This window comes from Equus quagga, chromosome 3 (assembly GCF_021613505.1).
Source record: "Equus quagga isolate Etosha38 chromosome 3, UCLA_HA_Equagga_1.0, whole genome shotgun sequence".
NCBI classification, from domain to species: Eukaryota; Metazoa; Chordata; class Mammalia; order Perissodactyla; family Equidae; genus Equus; species Equus quagga.
The window spans coordinates 67,712,978-67,737,018 of NC_060269.1; the positions used below are offsets into that span (position 1 = coordinate 67,712,978).

The window sequence follows — 24,041 nt, forward strand, 5'->3', positions numbered from 1 at the left end:
CCGTTAGTCAATGATGGCCCTGAGTGCAGAACCCAGGTCTTCTGACTTCCATTGAGATGATCTTGTATTTTTATCAGATTATTTCCAATCTGTCAACAAATTCTAGCATTTGACAGAATGAGAAACAAAATACGTGTGGTTCAAAGAGATATATCTACATCCAAAGAAGATACAGACCCAAGGTTCTCAGAAAAGTTAGATCTTAAAGACAATACTAGAGGAAAATGAGAAGATTGGCCAGAATGTTCCATGCAGAAGGAATAAAGCACATCTGCTAATGGTTTCAATTATTTATTTAGTTATTATTATTATTTAACATTAGTCACTTACAGGATTTCATGATTTGGCAAGTCAGTTTATTTGTTAAAATTCTGAGAGTCAATAAGCCTTATATATGCCATTCTTGTTTATTCTCTCCAAAGCAACTTAAAGTTGAATGTGGGATTCTGTCTCAAAGAATCATAAAAGCAGCTCTACAACTGTGGCTCTTCCAACGACCTCCTTTGACAAAGCAGATACAGCTGAGTTGGTGTGGCTGGCAGTCTAAAGCACTTCACGGAAGACTTTGAGGTCAGCAGAAAACTTGACCGCCACATTTCCCCTCTAGAGATTTCTATACTCAAGAGAATAATAAAAGCAGAATAATTAGATCATATTTAATAGTAATGCATGCATTAGAAATTCAGTATAGTAAGAACAAAAAAATGATTGCTGATATTCATATCCTAATATGTAACTATAAAGTAATCTCTCCACCTCTTCCCACTTGATGGGCCTCTTCCTCACTTATCTACTGGTTTCCCAATCTCTGACAAGTACTGCTGTGAAAAAGAGGAAAAAGAAAAACTGACCGCTTCCTGAATTTTGTTAGCTTATTAATGCCAAGAAATTTTAAACCTGGTATTATTACTATCTTACATAAGTATTAAATTTCAGCTTTGGAATTTATTAATGCAGTTGTTCGAAAACATTACTAGGGACCCAGTTTCATCCCATCTTCCAGCATCGCATCCTAGACCTGTTTTCTTCCAACTTTATATTTGTTCCTCCTCATCACAAGATGGCTGCTGCAGTTCCCTGCATAACAGGAGTCACAAAAATATCAAGGGATAGAAGAAAAGAGAAATAGTTACTCCAGTGTGAATAGTTACCAGTGAGAAAACGCTTGCCCAAAGCCCTTCAACAGACCTCCCTTCCTGTCTCACTAGCCAAAATTACATTAAATGTCAATGCTTCAATCATTAGCCGTTGAGGGCAATGAAATTACATATGACTGATTAAAACTAATCAAGGTCCATTCCCTCTTTGCTGAGATAGAGCTAAGCTTGCAACCCTGCCCGCAATAAGAAGAATAAGACCAACGAATAGTGTCTGCTCGTTTGATGAGGGCAGGATTAAAAATTTGAAGCATAGCAAGACAAGATAGAAATCCTAGAGGTTAGGAATCACAGAAAATGAATATGATTTGGAGTTTGGAGTAGGGGCTAAGGTGGCAGAGCATGAAATAATTAAAGCCAACAGCGGCAGAACTTTTTATGTTTCATAAGAAACACAGATATGGCAAACCTGAGAGCAGAGCAGGGGAGGGGGTACTATTCCTCTAACCTCTAGGTCCTTCTGGCTACTCTAAGAATTAAACTGACATGAGACAGACTAACGGGAGAAAATCAAAGAAAGTTGCATAACATCTATACATGGGAGAAGCCCAAGAAATCTGAGTAATTCACCAAAATGGCTGAAGCCACCATGTTAAATACCATGTTCAGCTAAAGACAAAGGAGGATGTTGGGGGGGGTGGTTTGAGACTTCAAAGAGGAGAAAAGCAATTCACATGGAGATGGAAAAGCAAACATTTAATAAACAAATATTGATCATGCCTTGTAAAGACAATGAGAGATGGAGAGGACTTTGATTGAAAAGCCCTTGTTAGGTTCCTCCTTGTCTATGACACCCAGTTTATATTATACTGTAGTTACCTTATGGTATTAGCTCCTTCCTGGATCAGGCCTTCTATCTCAAATCTTTTAGGCACTTAGGGGGAAGGTCAAAGTTTCTTTTAGAGTCTTTTGTTTTTTAAAAGAATCAAGCCAGGGGCTGGCCCAGTGGTGCAGTGGTTAAGTTTGTGCACTCCACTTCGGCAGCCTGGGGTTTGCCGGTTCAGATCCCAGGCGTGGACCTACACACCACTCATCAAGCCATGCTGTGGTGGCATCCCACATACAAAATCAAGGAAAATGGCACAGATGCTAGCTCAGCGACAATCTTCCTCAAGCAAAAAGAGGAAGACTGGCAACAGATGTTAGCTCAGGGCCAATCTTCCTCACCAAAAAAATTTTTTAAAAAATAATCAAGTCAAAGAGACACATTTTGGGGTGGCCAATTATGATCCCCCAACAAGATGCTATTGGCAATTTATTTGTGTGGAAATGTTTCCATGTGAACATGTTTAAAATAAATTAGCAACCTTTACCATCATGCTCCATCATATCTCCTTCCCCCTAATTACTCAAACTAGATTTGCCATATGCCACCACTTTTAAGAACATTAAGCTACTTAAGTGCCAAATTTTCATTATTATGAGATGCCCTCACATTGAAAATAGTGCTAAACAGCACTTAAACAGCATTTTTAAAATAAAAGCAATGTTCACTGGATTGATGACCACCTGCTACAGAGGCTCCAGATCATGGATTGCACATTTAACTTGGAGTGAAAAAGAAAGGAAGGAAAAGAATAAGAAAGAAAATAAAATCGTTAAGACAATCAGAAAACATTTGTGAACATACCAACAATAAGTTGATAGGCACAGGCACTGTGGGCATCCAAAGGAGGCATTGGAAATTAATTGTTAAACTAACAGAGGTTGCTTGATAGGCTGTTTGGGATGGTTGAAAGATCTTTAGCTTTGACTCAGACAAACATAGGCTTAATTCCTGGCCTTGCTGATCACTAACTTTGGATAAGTTCCTAATTTTTGTGGAATTGGTGTGTTCACGTAGCATGAGGACAACAATGCAGGACTCTTGGATGATTGGAAATGATGTAGAGACAATGCCTTCCACAGTGCTGAGCAGAATAGCCAATAGTGATAGCAGTAAGGGAAATGGAAGTCGTGTTGGTGACGGCACTGGTTTGTGACAGTGGCTGTGTACTGCTAGAGGTGGTGACAGTGGGAGTAAGCGTCATAGTGCCAAGTTGGCAATCATACAGAAATTTGTTCACATATCGTTGACTATATGGAATCAATACACTATTGACTGAAGAATAGTGTGCATGCATCCGTGAGAATTATCCTTTTGAGAAAAAGTCCCCCTTGAGAAGTGCCTTGAGAAATAGCAAAGGACGAGTGGAATACCTGCACAACCACTCAGATGACTCCATCAAAGAGGTGATAGGCCACCCCCACATCTGGGTTCAGGCAACAACTTTGAAGTAAGGTCACTGAGTGGATCATTGAAATATTAATTAAGGCGTAAGAAGCAGTACAAGTTATGACATGAGAGATGAATTAGAGATATATTTAAAAAAGAGCTAAATCTAACTAAGCTGCAGCACAGCAGAGGGACTGGTGGAAGAGAGAACGAAACTAAGAAATGTGAGTTTTTCCTTCCCAAGCAAATATTTCTCAAGACTAAAAGTGATATTCGTTACTAGACTCATTATTACTTTCTCCACCACTTATTAAATTCTCTGCCTCCCAGCTCTGCTTTCCTCACTTCGGTAATTCATTTAACAAACAGTTATTAGACACAAAGTTTATGAAAGGAGAGCTGCTTTTGGAAAGCAATATAACAAGTCCCTGTTGCCTAAAATAGTGGGACGGAATAGCATAAAGGGACAAAGTTACAGAAACACAGTTTGTAAAATAATGAAATAGTGTTCTGCAAAAAAATACTGTGCTTAATTTTAGAAAATTATATGCCAACCTCTTCAAATTTATATTCTTTTGTTTACAGCTTGAATTCCTCATTCTACTCAAGCTCATTTTCACCTGACTACTTCTACCAAATTGCAGAGTCACCATCTCATTCACTCTTGTTCAATTAATAAAATCTTTCTTTTGGTAAATCTTCCTTTGAGTTCCATCTTCTTGATGGAGTCTTTCTTGGCCTCCTCGATCCACGCTCATCTCTCCTCAGTTTATGTTATCTGGGTATCTGTTGGTATCTGTTCTGGCCATTAGACTTTTACCACATATATTTCTTTGCCCTATTACAATACTTCCCATTTAAATACATGTTATATTCTCAACTAAACGCCTCGGGGATTGGGTCTTTGGCTTAGTACCCTGGTGTCCATCACAGTATGCCTTTCCAACTGGTGAAGTGGAAATGACTCTAAACCAAATCTTCACTTAAACTTTGTACAAGTCAAAGGACAGAATGGAAGAAATGAAAATATATTGTAAGGGTCTTATATTACACATGAAATGGTAGATTGTGATAAGTTAAAGATTCATATTGTAAACCTTACAACAGTCACTCACAAAATAAAATAAGGGGCCAGCCCTGTGGCCGAGTGGTTAAGTTTGCGCACCCTGCTTTGGCAGCCCACAGTTTCGCTGGTTCGGATCCTGGGTGTGCACATGGCATCACTCATCAGGCCGTGTTGAGGCTGAGTCCCACATGCACAACTAGAAGGACCCACAACTAAAAAAATATATACACAACTATAAACTGGGGGGATTGGGGGAGAAAAAGCAGGGGGGAAAAAAAGAAGATGATTGGCAACAGTTGCTAGTTCAGGTGCCAATCTTTAAGAAAAAAATAAAATAAAATAAAACAAGAAGTATCACGAAATAGTCAATGGTGGAGATAAAATGAAATCATATGAAATACTGAGTTATTCCAAATGAAGGGAGGGAAAAAGAAAAATGGGACAAAAAAAGATGAAACAAATAGTAAGATGATCAATATAAACCAAATCCCATCAATAATTGCATTAATATAAATGTTCTAAACACTGCATTTTAAGTATACTGATTTTCAGGCAGGATGAAAAAGCAAAACCCAAGTATACATTGTCTGGAAGAATTTCACTTTAAATATAAAATACAGATAGACTAAAAGAAAAGGGGTGCAAATACTAATCAAAAGAAAGCTGGAGTCACTATATTAGTATCAGAGAAAATAACCTTCAAACAGGAAATATTACCAGATATGTCAATAATTATTAACTTAATAATTAATGTGAATATCTCTATAGATTTAATAATTCCCAGCCCAAATCTCAACAAGCTGCTTTTTTTTTGTCAAAACTGACAGTTGATTTGAAATTTTAGATGGAAATTGCTGGGTTTTGAGAGAAGGATCAACCTTAGATTGGAACAGAAACGTCTTCAAGTAAAACAAAAGAGGAGGTTGGGACAAATGTACAAAAAGACACTGAGGAGCACTGGAAAATAGTCACAAATCCTGCCGCGTGGCTTTCTCTCTCCGCTCAACAGGCAGTGAGGTCGTCAGCGGAATGAGTGGTTGGACAGCGGTCTAAATATTTTAAAGAGGGGGTTAACATTTTGGAGTATCCTCTGAGTTTAACAGGCTAGGGGAACATAAAAGGGTTTTTAGGGGAGGTCTGAGCCCTGAGGTCACGTTTGAAAGCATGTATTCGTGCAGGCACCATTTTGGTGATTTAGCTCCAGTAATTCTCAGAGACTAGGGTATTGGATAATTTAGATGATGGCAAACTTTGGGATTTATTGCAAGACTGCCCACTCCAAGGCCCCAGTGGACATGCTATAGTGATCAGGAAGTGAGTAGATGATGACAGCAAAGATGAGGGAGTGAGGAAGGTACAGCTGAATGAATGAGCACCCAAAAGTATCTCCTTTTCATGGCTTGGAGCAGACAGGAAAATGCTAATTTCTACATATCAACCATTCATTTTCTTTCTCTCTCTCACACACACACACATGCACATGTGTACACACACACACACGAGACTAATTTAAGACTAACATTCATCAGATCTAAGGAAACCTACTTTGGGATGGAATCAGCCAAAGAGTGTCAAGCCTCTCTTTATAGGACATACGTGCAGATGATCTTAGATATACATGAGAACTTGGAGTCCATGGAGATTGACTCTCCATGTTTACAGATGAGAAAATTGCTTTTGAAGAAATTTCCCACATACACATAAACCCACCTATCAACAATATTAGAAGTAAACTGCACCAGTTTTTGGAATCACTTGGATCTATTCAAAACCATTACTTATATTAGGGTTTTTTAAAAAAGTGAATAAATAGAATTCCAGCTTGGGATTTGTTTCAGCTTGAGATATGAAAAGCTGCAAAGAGTATTGCTTTCAACCTTGAACAATGTCAGCAACAAAAAAAGCCAAACAAATGGCAAATTCACCAATTTTCATGATCCCATCAGACAGCTGAGGTTTTAGGGCAACCAATTAGCCAGAAATCTAAGGAAAGACGGGCACCTGAAAGGCATTTGCAAAGAGAGACAGAACTGTAGCCCTCTGTACAGGGCAGATGCAGCCAGACTTATTTAAGAAAAATTCAGACCAAGTTGTCAAGGTTAAGGTCAATTGTGGGCCAGCAAGAAAACAGAGAACCACTGGGAGCTGACGATGTACAGAGATTTGCATTTACTTTCAGACTCCTCCGCTTTCTAGCAATCCCACCCAAAAGAATTTAAAATTTAGATTTACCCCAAAAACCTGTATGCATTATTCACAGCAGCTTTATTCACTAGAAACTAGAAAAACTAGAAACCACCTAGATGTCTTCTAAGTATATCCATACAATGAAATACTATTTAGCAATAAAAAGGAACAAAGCGTTGATACACGCAACGTGATGAATCTCAAATGCATCTTGCCAGGTGAAAGAAGGGATAAGTCAAAAGGCAACATACCATACGATTCCACTTATATGACAGCTGGAAAAGCCAAAACTATAGGAAGGGAGAGGAGATTAATGGTTGTCAGAGGCTGGAGTAGGGAGAAGTCAACTATAAAGGGGAAGTATTGACACTGTTCTGTAATTTGATCAACAATTTAAACAGAACACCTGTCATCATTCCAACGAACTCATATTCCATGGAATCATTTTGGAAAATGCTGGTGTAATATAGAGAAAATTGGCTTTGGGGGGGTCCAACACACTCAAGTTAGAATCTCTAATTCTTGCAGAAATATAACTTGAGTGAGTTACTAAACATTTCTGAGTCTCCTTCCTCATCTGTTAAATAAGAGTTGTTGTCAGGATTAACTGAAAAATGAATGTAAAATACTTTAAAAATATAGTGATTCCTTTTCTTTCTTTCCCTTGCTCATTCTGAAAGGTCATTCTTAATGTCAGCAAATCCTGGCATTATCAGCAGTCCTCTCTCCTTTCAGAAATCTAATTTGCTGTTTCCACATGGTGTGCAAAGCCAGGTAATAGCATGTGTTAGAATGTGTCTAATCCATTATTACCTATGTTTTGATTGAAGATCTAAGGGTCTCTCCTATGAATAAATTATGCATGCTTTTCTGGGATTTATGTTTTGTGGAAGCCATCAATGGGTTTAGCTGTGAGGAACTTCTGAAGCAAGAAGCAAGGGAAATGAGCAGGAACTGAAAAATCTTGGATATTACAAATAACCCCCCAGAAGGCAAAATGACCTCCATTTGTTTATGCTCTCAAGCCCACGCTGAACAAGCTGCCACAAAGAGCTTTATTACACAACTGCAGAGCAAGATGATTTTCCCCACATATTTAATAATGATTTGGGAACTTAAAATGAGAAAGAAAAGCTAAGGGCAATTCCTCACAGTTTCTTCGTCTCTCACAGAGAAAAAAGTAGTTAGAAGGCTACTGCAGTAGCTGAGGGGAGAGATAGTGAAGGGCCAACCCAGAAAGCAGGGAGCAAGCAAACACAGGGCACACTGGGAGGGAACCACCAGAAGATGCTCCCGGCCGCTGCTGCCTTAATCCTGCCTTCACCTTGATCCTGCGCATTAAGAAGGAGTCTAGTATTTGAAGTGTGACTAGGAAAATAAAGGCACTCTGAACAGGAATGGAGAAGTTGGAAAAAAATGTTGAGTGATGGAAGAAATTGAGGAATTTTGTTCAGGCAGGTTAAGTTTAAGGTACCAGTAAGCTGCCCATATGGAGATTCCAGAGGACAGTTAGAAGTAGAGATTTAGTGTTCTGATGAAGACCTGTGTTTGAGAGATACATTTAGGAGAAATTCCCTTAGAAATACTAGATGGAGCCACGGAAGTGGTTGAAATCAACAAAACAGAGAGAACAGAGAGTTGGGACAGGAAATGAAAATAGAAAAAAATGCTTGCAAAAAATAGAGAGCAGAGGTCAGGGAGGAAGCTGAGAGAGGGGAAGTTCCAAAAGATCGCATAAATCAACAGGATCAATACTGTCATGTGGCCTGGGGGTGAGGCTCCACCACACAGGGGTGCTCCTGTCTCTGACTCCGTAGAAAACCTAGAGATGGAAGGACGCACGAAAAGATGGCCTCCCACGATTCTCTTCCGTTGTCTTCTTCACTGCAGCATAATAAGCAGAGAGTGTAGCTATCCCCATACTCAAAGCTGGGTCTCACACAGAATACTAAGTTCAATATGACAACTGCTGAGTTGAGGAAGGAAAATCAGGCCAGGCAAGAAAAGGACAAAAAATCTGTGCTTCGTCCACTTTCTAAGAGAACCTTACAGAGTATTTCATCCTGAGCGTCTGTTACCACCTCTGGGTAGCTGTGGAAAAAAGTATCAGATACTACTAATTTGATTCAACAGATGTTATTGATTACCTGCTAAATGCAAGGCTCCATGCTAGGAACCTAAGCAGCGGTTCTTAAACTGTAGCTGCCCTCAGAATCACTCGGATGACTCCTGAAAATGCAGATGGCTGGGCCCCAGCTCCAGAACTTCTATTTCAGTAGGTCTGGGATGGGACCTGAGAATAAGCATTCCTAACCAATGCCCAGGTCGGGTTGCTGCTGCAGCAACAGGGATCATACTCAGAGAATGATGGACCTAATGGTGCATCATCAGAGAAGGATAAAGTTGGGGCTATTGAATTCAGAAAGAGAAGTAAGGTATGAAATCTTGCCATATATATCAAGAGAGGGATCATTTCAAACTCAATATTCTTGAAGTGAAAATCAAAATCAACCTTCTACCATCAGAGCCCACATACTTGTCACTTGACGGGGCTGATCTGGAGCAAAATCCACTCATATCATCTACAGATGAAAATCCACTCATATCACCTATAGATTAAAATATACTCATATCACTTACAGATTAAAATACACTCATATCACCTATAGATTAAAAAATAATAATAATAAAAACTCCTAAATCACCTTATCTCATACTTCCTGGATCTCCAGGAAGACAAGAAAAGATCCCTACTTTGTTGGTTAAATTCTTTCTGTCTTAATTCAATATAACCAGACATCATTTATTGAACCTACTCTCTACATTTATACTCAGACTTCTTTCTAACTCACTTTGGATAGTGAACTTTTAAGGGCAAGAATCTCACTTATTTAACTTTATACCCTCAGTACCAGACACAAGACCTAGCCCACTCTTTAACTGAGAGAGGAAGGAAAGGAAGGAAGAAATAGAAGGAGAAAGGAATCTGTTTAATTCCTGGACTCTACTTCAGTTAACACAGCTGACTAGGCAGCTTGTCCTTGATACTAGTCTCTCCTTGACCATCAGGCCTTATTACTGGGCAGTTCTCCTCATGGCTTGTCTATTTTCAGCGTTCAACTTTTATTTGACTCTCCCCATCCTCCTTCCTTCAGTGTGACCCATGATCTAGCCATGGACTCTCTCACAGCCCACTCCTCCTACATGAATTGTCATTTAACAATTCTAGTCAATACCAGTTCCATACTTTGAACTGCCCATCACTCTCCCCATCACCGAGGCCCAAATCCCAGTTATATTTAAGTTCTCCAACTCTTTATGGCGTGTTCCCAGGCAGGCTCCAAGGCATCTTAATTCTTCCTTCATGTGATTTCTCATGAGTCCCTCCTCTCCCAGCCTCCTCAGCACTATATTTATGCCTAGACTGTTAAAACAACCTTGTAACTGGGCTCCGTATTCCACTACTTCCCTTCTCCAATTAATCCTACACACTATTACCACATTAATCACCCTTAAACACCACTTTCATTATCATAGTAGCAGTTACTCTTTATTAACCACTTAATGTGAGTCCAATTTAATGCTAAACATTTTATATGTATTATGTCACCTCATTCTCACACTATGAGACATGCATTATTATCCCCATTTTAGAGATGAGGTAACTAAGGCTTATTCATCTATAAAGTCTTGCTTAAAGTACAATGTTTAAGGCCCTCTACAATTTAACCTGCATTCCTAATACTTTCTCTCACTCTTCTTCTCTTCAAAACCTCTATTCCAGTCAAACTTGTCTACTGACACCTCCAGATTTGCCCTCACCTCCCCACCTTTGTTGCTGAGTGCATCTCTCAGAACCAACACAGATTGCCAACCACACAAGGGCAAGACCCATTGGAGAGCTCGAACGCCTGACTAGCAAGTCTAATGTTACTGTGTAAAGAATACTATGCTTCTCAGAAAGCTGTTAGTACAACTGAAGCATGGAACTTGACCACTGTAGCCATTCCAACCACTCCAGCGCAGGCACAGAGAGTAACATTCTCTTACTCCTTCATTGTTGAAGCTTCTTAGTCCCTGGTTCCTGCTTCAGATCATTCCTGAGTCTCTGCTGCGTGATCCAATAAATGATATGAATATCCTTGCACCATCATCTGGGCTGAATGTCCATCCAGGTCACCAGGCACTCAAACAAGCAGAAACTCAAAAAAGTATAGCAACATACTTTTGATAGATAGATGATAGATAGATAGATAGATAGATTGATTGATAGATAGATAGAATAGATATAGAGATATGTAAATGATGGATGATAGATAAGATATAGAGATACGTAGATGATAGATAGATGATAGACGGATGGATAGATAGATTATAGAGGGATAGATAGAAACATAGATAGAAACAGATAATTGATAGATAGATCTGGAGATATATAGAGAGAAAGAAAGATAAAATATTAGTCAGGGTTCTCCAGAGAAACAAAATATTTATATATGCATTTATATATGTGCATTTTATGTGTGGATTTTTATGTACATATAAAGCAGATTAATCACGCCAAATTATTCGTTCAATCACGGAAGCTAAGTCCCAGGATCTGCCATCTGCAAGCTGGAGACCCAGGAAAGCTGGTGGTATAATTCAGCCTGAATCCAAACGCCTAAGAACCAGGAGAGTCAATGGTGTGAATCCCAGTCCGAGGGCTGGAGATGAGATGAGCTGTCCCAGCTCACGCAGTGAGCAGAAAAAAAGGAGTGAATTCCTCCCTCTCTGCCTTTTGTTCTATTCACGCTTTTAATGGATTGGATGAGGCCCACCCATCCACATTGGGGAGGGCAATCTGCTTTACTGAGTCCACCCATTGAAATGCTAATCTCATCCAGAGACATCTTCACAGACATACCCAGAAATAATATTTAATCTAGGTACCCTCGTGAGCAGTCAAGTTGACACACACAATTAACCATCACGATAGATATAATGTATATCATCTAGATAGGCACTTGTTTATCACTTGCTTCAAATGGGTAGCCATAAGCATGCATACACATATAGACTGTAGAGTTTAATTTGTGCAATATTCTTTCCTTAGTAGTCTCTTGGCTCACTCCCTCACAGCATCCAGATTTTCACTAAAAGTTTCCTCCTCAGAAAGGCCTTGACTACAGGAGCTTCAAAGCAGCCCCATCTCCCCTCACACTGCTTCACTTTTCCTAATAGACCTTATCTCCGCCAGGTAGTCTACCACATGCATCTCTGCCTCACTCGAATGGACGCTGCATGAATTCAGGTGTTGCCTGGTGTTCCCCGTTGTCATCTCAGAATCTAAAACAAGACCTGGCACTTAAAATGTCCTCAGTAAATATTTGTGGAGAGAATGAACATAGTGAAGATGGTCATAAAATAATGATAAGGACTAAAAGCTTTACTTGAAAATGGTCTTACTTTAATTCCAATGTATATGCAATGTCAAGTTTTTAATTATATGGAAATGAGACAGCCTATTAGGAGAACATTCCTGCCTTATTCAATTTTCCAATCGTTGTGCATTTAATCTGGTTCCAGCTCCGCTGTTCACCTGGTGGCATACAACCAATATAATTTCTTGTAACAGTGAAAAGCTTCTGTAAGATTGTTTCGCCATTTGAAACCCACTTAGCCTACAGACTGGAATAGATGTCTAGGCATCAAACGATGGTAACCAGATGTGGACCTGTCCTATGTCATGCCTGATGGCAGGAGACGTTTTTAAGTGGAATTATAAAGAAAAATAGAAAATTGGAAGGGAAAATGGAGCCTGAAAAGTAAGCACAAATGATTTAAATTTCCTCAGAAGATAGTGGAGTTTTCTTAAGGCTCTCCTGATTTCAAGATAAAGCCAAGATTTGCATATCACCCTCTCCTCAGGCTACACCCACCAGTGTATCCCCATATTTCGTTTATATGCCCACGTGGCAAAAGTTTACCATTTCAGGACATAATGATGACAAAATAATTGGTGGTGATGCACCCTGCCCCAAACCTAAGAAAGCTGTGTGAACCTTCAGACAGACCCAAGGGATATTCGGGGCTTCAGTGTTTCCGAGCAAGCCGGGACACTCTGTCAACTCCAGGAAGCCCACACCAGCGCTCTTCAACATCATGCTCCCAGGAAAGCCACAGATTCCTCTGCTTCAGGAATACACTAGCCAAGATACATGTTGGATAAATGGAGAAAAGCAAGAGAAAGCCCTGATGAAAGAGCAATAGGGGGCCGGCTGCCAGATGTAACTGCACCCTTTCTTAAAGGGTGTTTGTGCAGGTGCGGGGCCAGTCAGTCCTGAAACGGGGGCTTCCCTTCGGCCTGCCCTGGCCACATACAGTTTGGCCATGATGGACCAGGGCTTAACCAAAGCCAGGCCTGATGGGGAAGCCTTCTTCCTTACCTTAAAATTAGTCTTTTTCCACAGTGTGTCATACCGCTCCATGTTTTGTTCTGTTTTGCTTTTTACTTTGTGATACTTGGCGGGGAAAAAACCTGAGTATTTTTGTTTTTGCTTTTTCTCTCACCTTTCCTTTTTATAGAACAAAGCCTTTGAAAGTTACCAGGCAACAGAAACACAAGCAAATAGAGAATGATGTGTAGCGCAGCTAAAACAAATTCAATCAGTCATTTATTGGCACCTACTACATTCAAGACACATAGAAATGGACACTTAGAATGATGGAACAGAGAACTGTAGAACTCAGAACTTTTCCTCAATGATATATTTTTTGAAATTTATTCCACCATCTAGAAATAAAATAGTGACAATTAAAATTTTTAAAAGGACATTTCTTCTTTAAAATTAGCATTCCAATGAAAATTAGGGTGAAGATGTTCCAGGAAAAAAACGATTCCATGCAACATTTCTATCTTCTCTTTGCCCCTCTAGATCCACTTTCTATCCTTCTCCACCCTGCTCTGTGTTCTAAGAGGCTGATTTCCGTGGGTTATAATTATAATGAATCTTTTGTCCTCTAGCTTCTGGTTGTGTTTGGCCAATGGGAGGCTCTGGCAGGAAACCGGAGGGAGAAGAATAAGGTTGTGGTATTTATTTCTCTGAAATCTTCCTACAGCGTCAACTGGGACTAGTTCTGACACTTGACCAACTCCTCTTAAGTTGACCCTAGCCACATGACTCTTTTTCTGGGTTCCAGTAAGTGCTCAGTTCCTTTGTCCCTCAGCCTTGCATGTCCGCTGTGCTTACAGTTTCCCTGCAGCCTACTCATAGCTTTGCAATTACTCTCTTTATTAAACCCTCTTCAAATTGACTTGTCTGCTTCCTGCTAAGACCATGATTAATGAATATCTCAAGCCTGCTAATGGAGACTATGGACCAGAGTGAGGAGAAGGAGCCAGTGGAGATGGAGAAACAGAAAGTACAGAAGAAAAAGCAAGAAATGTGTGATATGATCCTTATCTTGGACTAGATGGAAGAGTGTGAGGTAGAGTCCAGACAGAAGAATTCATCTTAAACAGAAGCATTGTCTTCTTGGGCTGAAGGAAAAGAGACTAAAGTGTTGCAGATATAAGTCTATTTGTCAGTGTGTAGGCAGGAAATTCAGGCAGTTTATGCCTGATAGTCAGGATTTTCTTAGTGAGGTAGGAGTCAAAGTTGTTTGCTAAGAGCGAACAAGATGGGAGGAAGGTAAAGGACCTGAAGGTTATGCTGAAAATTTGGAATAACCACTGCAAGAAGGGAAAGAGTTTTCTGACCTGATGCACGGATTCAAAGAAATGCCCCGGTGATTTTGGAGACCATGATTCTGTCATGGCACAAATCCACGGAGGGGCTGTGATTTTTCTCCAACAGTTCTCAGAAGTCCTGATGTAAGAGTGGAAAAAGGGATGACAAAAATGATCCAAGGGGCAACTGTGAGGCAGGTAAGATGAAACTACTGAGGTGTTAGCACAATGATTTAAAAGAGTAGCGGTTCTAGAGCTACACAGAAACTCAGTGCAACTCTTTCCAGCTACATAACCCGAGGCAAGGTATCTTATCTTTTCAGTCGGTTTCTTCCCCTGTAACTTGGAGATAATAGTAGTATCTAACCATAGAGCTTTCTTTTTAATGAAATATGATTATCTATGTAAAGCGGTTAGTAACATACCTAATCCTAGAACATGCTTAATAAATGTTATCTTTTGTTATCACTAGTAAAGTGTTGAAAATGGTGAGAAAAAAATAATAGTTAAATAAAGCAATGGAAGTCTAGACTAGATGGGGAAGAAGTCAAGCTATGAAGAAGGCCTGTGGACTGAGAGAAAGGAAGGAAATGAGAGACTGGGGATCATAGTGGCATCCAAGCCCAGAGCACTGGGGGCAAGAGAAAGGACTGAAGTCATAGAGAATGGCTACTGGAGTTGATGATTTCAGAGGTGACGCAGAGCTGGTCCAGCCTGGTATTGTCAAACATGTGGTACACAATGCTCCCCTCCACCACCTGAAGACAGCACTCATCCATCATAGCATACAGCCCTGCTGAAGATGAAAGACAACTGTGAGCCAGATGACAATACCCTCAACAAACAAAGGAGAGTGCCTGAAATTCAGACAATAACAGTAGTAAGACTGGCAAAAGGAAAGGAGAAATTGACGGCATATTCATGCCCTGTGAGAGGAGGGAACAACTGTCTCTACTCAAGAGAGCTACAAGAAGATGACATCCTTAGAAGAAGAGCTAGGTTTCCGTTAAAATGGGAAGTGAAATAATGCTGAACATCAGACCAGAAAGTGCTTTCTTGATGATGTAATAGATGATTAAATTTCAATTTAGTTGCTAAAATATATGTGTTTTGATGTACAGTAAAATAAAGAGGATGCCTCATTTTTTAAGCAGAAAAAGTTAAAATGTACATAGGATAAAACATTTAAATATGTATATGCAATAATGAATAGTCTTTACTATACATACAAATTTCAGTTTTTCTCTTTCTTGGTTTAAGAATACAATACAAAAGTTGCATTTTAATGAAATTTATAATATGAATTTTAATAGTACACTGACATAAGCAAAACATTTTACTTGAAAGTACTTCTTTATAACATACCATTCAAAAATAATTTAATAAGTTATAAACTCAAAAAATTGTCAAAAGGATTACAAAATATTGCAAGAGGGGCTCAAAAGTTAAAAAATGTAGTCAAGTGAAGTGAAGTTATGGAAAGGTATTAGAAAGAATTCTGTAAAGAGACTAAAGAAAGCCTTCTTGATGCTGCCACGATGTTTCTAACAAAGATGGTTAGCAGGGACGGCAGTGAGAAGGGTGACGTAGGAGGAAGCACAGGGCTGAGAAGAGGAGGAAGTGGGAAGACAGGAGACTGGAGAGGCTGCATTTGTAGGTGACATGGTGACAGGGATTAGAAGCAAGTTAGGGACTGGCTGGACTCAGGAGTTTCATTTGTGGTGGGCAGAGTCTTCCAGGGTACGAGGAAGGTCTACAGACCTAGGCCCATGGACCACAGATGTGTTTTGCTGTGGAACCCAAACCGAACCCTGGAGAGGGGAGGGTGCTGTTTGGTGACCCTGAGGAGGGGCAGTGGAGATTGCAGGAAGAGTGAGAAACCACCAGGCCTGAAGGCAGACTCTGCAAGACAGTGGAGATAGCTTCGGGACCATCACCTTCTGGTAGAATTCACTGTGGTCACGGTGATATGGAGGTCCGAGATGTACCTCACGGCTCCGGAGAGTGTCTGAGGGGGCCAGGAGGCCCTGGGCTCCAAAGAAGACACCACTGGCCACAGGTTAAATACAGGAGATTAAAGAAAAAAATCAACTGTGAATGTCTCTCAAATATCTACCAAAAGCAAGGTAAAGAGTTTTTTAAAAGGCATAAAACCTACAAAGACAAAGAAAATAGAAATATATCCTTCTCCGCTCCCTTCCCTCCACCAGGAGAAGACTGGATGTTGGTTTAAAGGAATGCCAGGCACAGCTGAGGACCAGAGTCCTGCAAACGGATGACAGGAAAGTTTACATACCAGCGAGACTCACAGTTCCATCCTCTATTTGACTCCTAGAATAAAGATAGCCATGCTTATAAGGCCCCAGCCAGACTAAAGGCCCCTTTCCAGGTAAACTGACCAGCCCAATGAAACAGCCTGATCCAGTCATCCTACAGTGAACCCACCAGTTGACAAGCCTTGCACAGAGGCTACCTTTTCTGAATTTCACTCTCAAAGATTAAATACTGCCAAAGATCATCAGATATTTGAGGAGAACCTGAAACATGATGAACAGCAACCAAAACACACAAATAAAGAGGTCCTAAAGGAAAGAGAAGAAAAACAATTAATTATCATTAATGTCTTCTGAGAGATCAGAAAAGATACTGAATCCATGAACCAGAACATGATGCTATTTTTTAAAAGGAACATTCCAAGAACAAGAAAAATTCTTGGAAATTAAAAATATGAGAGCACAAATAAAACACTCAATATAAGAAAGCTGGAAGAGATGATAAAATATTTTAAAGAAGAAAAGGCAAAAAGACTGAGAAAACTAAAGAACTATGAAATTTTGAGAATCAGACTAGTATGTTCAAAATCCAAAGATTTTGGTTCCCATAAAGAAGAATTAATTAACATAGTTTTAATGCAAAAGTTTTCACAAAAATACAGATCATGAGTTTCTGGAGTGAAAGCGCCTACCACGGGTCCAACATGTAAATATCTTTTAAAATAGTCACACCTTGGCATATAATTATGAAAATCCAGAACTCTCAGGATGAAAAAAAAAATTTTACTAAAGAAAATACAAATCACTTGGAGGGACAGAAATCAGAATGGCAATGGCCTTCTCAACGGCAACTGTCAAAATTATGAGGCGATGAACCAATTCCTTCAAAATTCTGAGGGCAAATAATCTTTACCTAGAATTCTATACCTAGCCAAAATACAAACTAGAAACCAAAATAAAGATATTTTCAGACATGGAATGTGTTGGATGATTTACCTCCCAAGCTACTGAGCAATGCTGTCCACCAAGACAAAGGTGTAACCCAAGAGAGAGAATAACTCAAAATCTAGAAAATTTGATAGCATCAGGGACAAAGAGAAGATCCTAAAACTATCTAGACAGTTAAAACTTATCATAAACAAAGAATCAAGAATCAAAATATATTAGCCTTTTAAATAGCAATACTGCATGTTGGAAGAAAGTTCATTAAAATTTTGCCTTTAAAATTCATTGGGAAAATAAATTTCAGCCTAGAATATTCTTTATCCAATTAACCTATCAATCAAGCGTTGGAGAAGGCAGATTGGCTTGTGCCCATGCTATACAGAGCTAGCTATCAGGACTGTGGCTTCGTCCTGTGGCTTTGGGGAAGATAACTGTTTCTGTCACAAGCCCACAGACCGGGCGTCACCTCTTAGCTGCTACACCACCTGCAAGAGGCGTTGGTATAAACGGCATGGGCTGCGCACTGCACCAGTAAGGGAGGTAGAAGGTGGGATTCACATAAAGCAGGACTTCAGTGGCACCCCCTGGAGCTGTTCAGTTTTGGAACTGACCACAATCATAGCAGGCATGAAGAGATAAGCTTTTAGCAGTTTAGGTTTGAAGATTACAAACCTGTGAAATGATACTCAGTATTATATGTTTGGGAAAGAGCCAGACAGCAATCTGCCACTTAATACATAAGTTCAATTATCATAAAAATAATGCTGTGGAGCTGTGCCTGCTGACTAGTTCAACATATACGTGCTGATCATATTTTCCCTTTTTTACAGTCTATCAATTCTAGATAAATGTGGGAAGAGTATAAGCACAGCTTTTGGATGCTTCAAAGAACTGATCGTTCTGGATTCCAAAGCGTCACCAAACGTGTTGTCTATAATTCATTGGTGAAAATACATGCTATGCTCTCTTTGGGTGGCATTGGGATAAAAGAATGAAGCACAATGTGTGAGGTCACTGGATTGTATTTCAGGGAAAACCTCTCCAGGTTTGATGTCTAAGTTGGTCAATCTGAAATTTAAAACCACAAAGTAAAGCACACACCAATTAAAAGTCAAAAGAAAAGCAAATAAAAAATATTTCATCAGAAAATTTTAGAATCTCAAAAGATGTTGCAAACTGACTATCAAGATATTTAAAGGCCTTTAAACTGGATAAGAATTTAGAATATAGCAGCTATTTCAAACAGTATTTAAGCACCACCACGTTTATATATTTCTCAATTATTAAAATCTCCTAAATGCGTCTTGCATATTTCACCCTCTCCACCTTGTCCTAAATCCCACCCTCACCTGAAGTATCTTTCCACCATCCAGACCCTACCCAACCTTCAGAACCAAGCAAACACTTCAACGTCTGCGCCCAAGCCTTTCCTGATCTCCCCATCTCACAAGTTTTGCTCTCATCTACTGCTCCATAGCACCATTTATTTTGGTAATAAAGCATATCTGAGGAAGTGGCAGGTCTTATTCCTTTAATTAGGTTTTAAGCTTCTGGAGAGCAAAGACCTTACCTTGGCCTCTGTATATGCAACAGCCCGTAGCCGAGCGCTGGAACAGAGTAGTTGCTCGGTAGGTCTTCGCCAGTCATTTCTCTATATGATACAACAGAAAAGAAAGCTTCCCTTCTTTGAATCAGGATAAAGTACTTCTTTAATTAGGAACGTAATGTACGACCACAGATTCAAAACCTTGGATAAAGTAGCTCCTTCCTAAAAAGGAACGTAAAAACACAGTAAGCATATTTTTACACACATTTACATCATTTTTACACTATAGCATTTTATAACAATATAAAAAGTGTCTAAAACATGGCTATCATCCTACCTACTACAGAAGCCACTTTGACACACTCTTCAATGAGACCCCTTCTCGTTTCCAGGATTTTCCACAATCCTAGCTTACCTCCTACCCTTCTGGTTCCTCCTCTTCTGTTTTAGTTAGGAGCTCTTGGTCCACTTGATCTTGAAACGTGGCAGCTAGTCCATGGGCATTTTTAGGTTCACTTTCTACTCCACACTCTTTTCTAGGCAATCTTTTATCTAAACCCAAGGTCTCAAATACCATGACATTTCTAAAATTCACATCTACAGCCCAGGCATCTTTTCTGAGCTCTAGAATTATATCCAACTACCTCCTCTGTTTGAATGTTTCACAAGCACCTCAGTTTAACTTACCCTAAACTGAATTCAAGATTTACTCTCCTTTTCTATAGAAGAATCTCAGTGATGGCCTCACCATCAGCCTAGTACTACAAGCCAGGAACTCTGTGATTATCCCTGAATCTCTCTATCATTCAATTTCCCCCAACCAATCTGTTGTCAGATCACCTTTTCCATATCTGATCTATTGCCTCTCAAATACTTGTACCCCTCCATCTCCTCTTCCACCATCCTGTCCAATCTATTGTTATCTGCTGCCTGAGTTTCCACTATAGCCTCATAACTAGTCCCTCTGGAGCCCATCTTGCCACCCTTCCAATCCATCCTCCATGCAATAGCGAATATAATCTTTTCACACAAATATGATACTAATTCCAGGCAGAAAACCTTACATTGTCTTTCACCAGATTTAGAAAAATATCTGTGGTGGCTGCCATGATATGCACTCAGGTCCAAGGCATACATTCCCCCAGCTGCTGGGTGTGTAGCAGATGATAACTTTCAGCTGAATCCCTCTCCAGGACTTGCCCTCAGATAAAGAAAGCCATCTCAACCAAGACCACACACTCTTCCCCAGGGCAGTTCTCATTTAACCGGTGGTCAACTGGTCTTTGAGAAAGTGTAAAGACCCAGCCCTCTCACCTAAACCTGTGACAACTCTGGAGGGTCCTCTAAGCTCCATATACAATGGACTGATATGTTTCTTGAGACTGCATTATAGTCCGACTTATCTCTCTGTCCAGTCCTAGTTTCTTCACTTGCCTATAGATTTTGATCCCTAGACTACTCACCAATAAACTTCCTACATGCTAATCTGCACCTCAGAGTCTGTTTCTTGGGGATCCTGACTTGTGATAATATCCTTAACATGATATAGAAAGTCAAACATGATCTGACCTCTGCCGAACCCTATACCATGCTTCCCCAAGCTCTCTGTATATCTGCCACCTTAGTCTTTCAGTGCCTTGAATATGGCATTTTTCTTCCAGCCTCAAGATCCTCACATGCCTTAGGCTCTACTCAGAGCATTTAATGCTAGCTCACCTCTACTGCCCAATTCCTTCATCACCATCATCTCTTTGCCTAATTAATTCTTACTCTATATTCAAATCTCAACTCCAGCTCAAAGAAGTCTCTCCTTGCCCCCAAGACAAGTTCATTCCCCTTTTATCAGCTCTTACAGCCAACTATTCTTCCCTCCCAAGGTACTTTAAGGGAACCATAATGAAATATTTTGTAACTAATTGTGAAATATTTATCTCCCTTGACATAAGAGATGTGGATCTCTCTTATTTGCTACTATAGTTCTAACATGGAATTTTGCATATATTAGACACTGAAAAAGTACGAAATCACCATATGTGACACGGTCACTGATCAGTGATATTGCTGGAGCTATATAGTCCAATCCTCTCATGATAACAGTAAACAAATAGAGAGAGAAAAAGTAGTCATCAAAGTTATATTCATGCATCTGCACAAGAAGAACATGTTTATAGCTTAGTCCAACGCCTGGTCCTCTTGATAATAAAACAGCTCCTCTCTCCCAAACTTCCAACAAAGAATTCCAGAAGTTACATGAGAAAGTATAACTACTCTGTAAAATTGCCAAAGCACATTAGCAAAGAAATCCAACAAGAGAAACCTTTCTAGAAATGTGTTTGGGGCAAAAAGAAGAGGCGTTCAGAATTCAGTGTCTGTTAGGAAGGACACTGACTAGCCCAAAAACAAACAAAGACTCTGAATAGTAGGGAATGTTCCAAGTTGAGAACAATGGAGAAAACTAGGGATAGAGATGCCTAAGTGTGTTAGGATGATGTGGAAGAAAGTAATGTGAGTACATCTGTTTTTATAATATGGTGCGTGACCAGCCTGAATGTGGCTCTTTTACCTCTACCTAGAGTATAGACATGGAAGACAATAATATATCAGTTAACTACAGTGAGTCTAATCTTAAAAATTCTTGCAGTAACTAAATATGCCAGTTTCCAGACTCTTCTAAAATACAGCTTTGCATTTTATTTTGCAAATGCATTTTGCATTTGCATGGGACTGAAGAACAAGTTGGTTTACAAGGACAAAGCTTTCATCCAAGTCTTCGCATAGCACAAGTCTAGGAAGCACCATTCACCTGGCATTCCATGTGAATTGTGTCTGCTGTGGTTGTGCACTGTGGCACCTCTGGTCATAGAATGTGGCTGATTAATTCCAATGGAAGTTATCATAATTATATCTCTGGGATTCCAGGATGAGTCAGCAAATAGATGTGTGGTGGTAACTGTTTCATCACCTACCCTGCAGTCAAGTTTTACAGTGAATAACCTTAAGAAAAGCTGGAGTCAGGAGCCACCTTAGGGTAGAAAACCAAGGGGAAATTCTGAATCAACCAAGAATAACTCTGAGACAGTATATGCAAGGCAAATAGGAAATGATATATCAGCATTCAGGAAGGAAAAAGAATTATTGGCAGGATTTTGAATGTTAACTATGAAGTCAGTACCAAGGACTGGATGGAGAGAATGTATGTCAAGGACAGAAACAAGAGATGAGCTATAGATAATTCCAGAATAGACCTTAGAATCAGAGGTAGCAGTTAGGGGTGCAAGAAGTAATTTTGCTAGTGCTCTTCTTAAAAGCCAGTGGATCTGGGGGCTGTGAAGGCTCAAAGGGGCTGCTTTAGAGGCTTTGCTGGGAGATGCTCCTGGAACTGCCCTTCCAGTCCTTTAGAGTGTTGTGCCTTTTCAAGGCCGGAGAACAATGTGGACAGCTGATAAAAGCAAATACATGTCTTGAGCATCGATTGCACTCGTTCATTGAAACAGACATCCTGGCTCATTCACGACCAAAATCACCCCTTATTTGACAGGGAAGTTGAGTATAGGGATATTTTTTAACCCAAATAATGGCCTCAGCTATTCTCTTTATTCGTGCCAAAGGCAAGCTGAATGCAAGGAAAGCATCTGTGACCAATCAAAACAGGTTCAGCACCACCTCTGCTCCTCCAGGCACAAACACTTCACTGTAAGTCTTCTTGGCTGTGCTGGAGCCTACACCTCATTACAGAGAGTTTATCCAAGGCCTCCAGGAACAGGAAGATGCCCCACAGCCATTTCAAGAGAGCTAAGTGAACAAACACACAGGAACACCAAAATAGCACTCTTCAAGGTACTCATCTTTAGTGTAGGTCCACATACGTCCTTGAAAAGGCAGGAAAGAACTTGATGGTTGAGTACACATACTACTCGGAGATCAAGTCCCCACTGCATTTATTTTAAACTTAATAAAATAGGAGTGAGCCCTGCAGTGACAACAATGACAAAGAGTATGAAGAAATGGAGGGTTTGAAAGAAGAGAAGACTAGGTGGGAAGATAGGAAGAGAGACCAGTCTCATTCAAAGGTCAAGGCCCACAAGCACTCTCACAGAATGTTCTCTACGCATCTTACATTTTCAGCAGAGTGCCAAGCTGAGTTTTCACTCTCCCAGCTATCCAATTCAAAAGGCTGAGTCTAGGAGCCAAGCTTCTCCCTCCCTAACCATACCACAGGGATGGGAACATACCAGAAGCAGCAAGTCCTGGCTCCACGCCACCTGCTTTATTACTTATTAACTTATTTTATATAGCCTTCAGCATGGCAAGAAAAGCTTCCTTTAATTATCAACAGGAACGAAGAAGCCACAAGGGGAAATCAGAGCCGGAGAACTGCGGCTGCGCAGATTACACCCCGGCTCTTATCAAAGCTGACAGAGTCCAGGCTGTGCAGATACCGCGCTGGCAGCCGCGGGCTGCGCGTGGGCGGGAACCTGGAAGGCGTCGCCGGGTGCCTGGGCCGGGTGATTCTGCTGGAATGAATTCTCAACGAGGAGGATTTGTTAGTTCTTCTTTCCTCTTCTGCCAGTTCAGGGTGGTTGAACGCCGTAGTTGCCAGACACAGAACGCACAGACAGTGTGCAACCTTTCTGTGCAGGTGGCCAGGGAGGCGCAGTGGGTGGAGCTTCCAGGTGGTGATGGGGGTAGGAGAAGCGGTCATCAAGCAGAGGCACTGGCTAAAAGACAGCCTCGAGCCTTTGCATAAGCACTAAAATTACCTTCAGAGCCTGCATAAGTATAAGCAAGTCGAGCTGACAATTTACTGAGTGAGCTGGAGGATACCTGGGAGACCCTGCGTCTGCCCAGACATATCTCCCCTTTCTGTGCTGAGTTGTCTAAGAAGCCATCATTGCAGGATCAGATCCAGTCCTGCCTTCTCCCTAAAGTTACTAACACCTT

At 40.3% G+C, this 24,041-nt stretch overlaps 1 long non-coding RNA gene across 1 annotated transcript; it reads right to left on the reverse strand.

Annotated features, from left to right (window-relative positions):
• Positions 1–327: 327 nt before the first annotated feature.
• LOC124236928 (uncharacterized) lies at positions 328–23,421 on the reverse strand. Its single transcript, XR_006887885.1, has 3 exons — positions 23,333–23,421; positions 19,125–19,322; positions 328–613 (listed from the first exon to the last, which is right to left on the reverse strand). It is a non-coding gene; the product is annotated as an uncharacterized LOC124236928 (long non-coding RNA).
• Between the last annotated feature and the right edge of the window lie 620 nt (positions 23,422–24,041).